Raw genomic sequence first — 3,400 nt, 5'->3', positions numbered from 1 at the left:
GCCAAACTCAGCCCACATTCTTCTTTTTTGAACATAGTAAGGAAACAATTATACCCTCTTGAAAATGACAGAAAGATGTACTTAGTCAAACTGAAAATTCAAGAAATCTCTCTAAGACAGCACAGACAAGATCAGAGTGTGAGGACTGACATGTCCATAATCTAATATGTATAAAAGACAGCCTGCAGGGCGTAAGTGAAGGAACACTATCTGCCTCCAACAGGTTTGCAGTGGGGCCTGAAAATAAAGCTAAGTCATGCGATGATTTGTGGGAGAAATTGTTCATTCTGCTGGCATTTCCAGGAGGTGCAATAAAACCTGGAGTCTTCATACAGTGGGGAGCTACAAAGGCACCCACAGTGTAAACCTGGCAAAGGTGCAGGCTTAGGAAATGAGGTCACTCTAGAGGTTTAATAGCTGGCTACACCCCTTACAGAAACATCTTATCACACAGATATAAAAACAAGATCTATAGTCATAAACAAAACAATTGAAGCTAGAAAAGAGGTTTCAAAATGAAAAGTGTGATTGCTAACCTTTTTACTGTAATGGGAAAAATAAAGAATAAACTGACTACTGCAAGGATCAAATCGGTTAAAAAAAACCAATGAGAAATTTAGGCCTCTGTGGAGGCAGGCTAGAGAGATGCAAATTATAAAGGACATATAGATAATAATGTCAGATTTCCAATACAGATGGTCCCTGACTTACCATGGTTTGACTTACAAGTTTTCTACTTCATAATGGTGCAAAAGCGATATGCCTTTAGTGGAAATCATACTTTAAATGTTGAATTTTGATATTTTCCCAGGCTAGTGATACATAGTAGCAGACTCTCTTGTGCTGGGCAGAGGCAGTGAGTCCCAGCTTCCAGTCAGCCATGCAATCTGGAGGGTAAACCAATACTCTACAGTGCAGTGTGTTGCCAGATGATTTTACCCAGTTGAAGACTAATATAAGTGTTCTGAACACACTTAAGGTAGGCTAGGCTAAGCTATAATATTCAGTAGTTTAGGTATATTAAATGCATTTTCAACTTGCAATATTTTCAACTTATAATGTGCTTATCAAGATGTAACTCCACCGTAAGTCGAGGAACATCTCAAATCTGGAAAGCAAGTTTTCCAGAAATAAAGAGTTGATCATAATGAAACTCAATAACCAGCTAGATGATAAGAAGAAACACTTCTAGAAACTGAACACAGCCTTGGGTGTTTATAATTAAACACATTTATTGAGTCTTAGGCAAAATTAAGAAGTAGCAATTTATATTTTATAATATCTTGATGAAATTTTTTAACCAAAACACCTCTATTTTAATCTTCAAAGAAACTTTTTTCTTTTTTTTCCAAGATAATCATGATTAACTTACAAAAATGGGTATATGCCTTCAAAACATTTCCCTTAATAGGAAACTTAGTTTTATAAGATCTAAACACTAAAAGGCAAAAAAAAAAAAAAAAATCTATTTTCTTTTCATTACAAGACAAAACAGAATCCAGCATAAGTCAAGGAAACACATTCATACCTCAGGTCCTCCTCCTCCATGAACCAACATTATTATATTATTTCTATTTAGTGAAATCTGATCTAATTTAGTACTCTTTCTTCTGGTGGGATTTCAAAATCAGTGATATCTTGTAGTACTGTATTGACAAAGTTATCAAATCCTAGAAGAGTATCAACAATTTCCTTATCAATCTTCATCACAATGAGAATTTTTGATTCTTAGATTTGTCTATAAGCTCTAGCAGTAGCAGCTGTAAGGAGCTGGTACTAGTGTTAGCCGCCATGCCTGTGATGGAAATGGCCTTGATCTTAATTAACATTTTTTTTTTCTTTGAGACAGAGTCTCTCTCTGTTGCCCATTTGGAGTGCAGTTGTGCCATCTTGGCTCACTGCAACAGCCGTCTCCCAGGTTCTAGAGATTCTCCTGCCTCAGCCTCCTGAGTAGTTGGGATTACAGGTGCGCACCACCATGCCCAGCTAATTTTTGTATTTTTAATAGAGACTGGGTTTTGCCATGTTGGCCAGGTTAGTCTCGAACTCCTGACCTCAGGTGATTTGCCCGCCTCAGCCTCCCAAAGTGCTGGGATTACAGGCGTGAGCCACCACGCCTGGCCTTGATTAACATTTTTAATTTTAAGAACAAGCAAATAATTCTACAAGCTTCTGGACAAGGAAAAAAAAAATAGGTCACACAATAACGACAGATGGTCCTCAAACCTTTCTTCCATACCAAGTAGAAGATGGTGCACACTAAATAGGCAGAACCCTCAACAGCTGTATCTAAAATGTACTGAACTATGAATAATCCAACATTCACGCAAGCTCCCATCCCCAGGAGATGAACAAAAAGGCATTTTAGACTTACAAAGATCAATTAATATCACCAGTGTACGCTTCTTCTAAAATTATACACACAAAAAAATTTTACCCAGCCTATTAGTAAAGCAAAATAAACAATGATAAAGATACAGCATAAAAGAAATATCAATCAAAAATGAAACTAAATGTCAAAAAAGTTAAATATGTAATTATGAAATAAGCAAATGCTAAATAATGTTATCAATTAGGATGCTGCCTGATAGCTAAAAGTAACAAAAACTCAGCTGGCTTAAACAATAAGAAGAAAATTTTTTTCTTAGAAAAAGCCCTAAGATATGACAGTTTCAGGCTGGAGGCTGATTAAAATGGTGATTCTGATATTTAGACACACACAGAGGTGCACACACACACGTACACACACACAGATTCTCTCCGTCTTTCACTCAGGTTCTTTAAGGTACATCAACATGTTTTTTCCTAATCATCCTCATGAAACTACGGTGGCTGTCGGAGTTCAATACACTGCATCCAGATATGACCATATCAGTGGAAAAGGGAGCCATTTTCTTTACATTTATTGATTTTTATTAATGAGAAGAAACTTTCCTTAGATTTCCCCTATTTCATCAGCAAGAATTATATCACATATTTATGCCTAAACCAACAGTGATTTAGAAAGGGGATCACCATGATTGGGTAAAAATAGACCAGGAGTTCAGCCTCATCACTAATGACATTTTGGGATGGATAATTCTTTGTTGGAGGGAGCTATTCTGTACATTGTTTAAAATCCTCCTTGCTCTCTACCCACTAGATACCTATAGCACCCTCCCCAATCGCAACAATCAAAAATGTCTCCAGACATTGCCAAATGTCCCCTGGTTAAGAACCACTTAAATACACTAATCAATCTAGCCCCTAAGTCTGGCTATGGGGCCCATCTTAAATATAAAACAGCACAGTAGAAAAGGAAAAGCTGAACCAACTCAGTATGTTTCAGAAAAGAGAGCTATATGAAAGAAAAATAGTCTTAAGTAAACAACCAACAATATTTTGTATGGTAATTCTATAA

At 36.6% G+C, this 3,400-nt stretch overlaps 1 pseudogene; it reads right to left on the bottom strand.

Annotated features, from left to right (window-relative positions):
• Positions 1–1,522: 1,522 nt before the first annotated feature.
• LOC104657792 lies at positions 1,523–1,793 on the bottom strand (annotated as a pseudogene).
• Between the last annotated feature and the right edge of the window lie 1,607 nt (positions 1,794–3,400).

This window comes from Rhinopithecus roxellana, chromosome 6, assembly GCF_007565055.1.
Source record: "Rhinopithecus roxellana isolate Shanxi Qingling chromosome 6, ASM756505v1, whole genome shotgun sequence".
NCBI lineage: Eukaryota > Metazoa > Chordata > Mammalia > Primates > Cercopithecidae > Rhinopithecus > Rhinopithecus roxellana.
The sequence above is the reverse complement of the archived record's forward strand: the minus strand, read 5'-3'. Positions and strand labels throughout refer to the sequence as shown.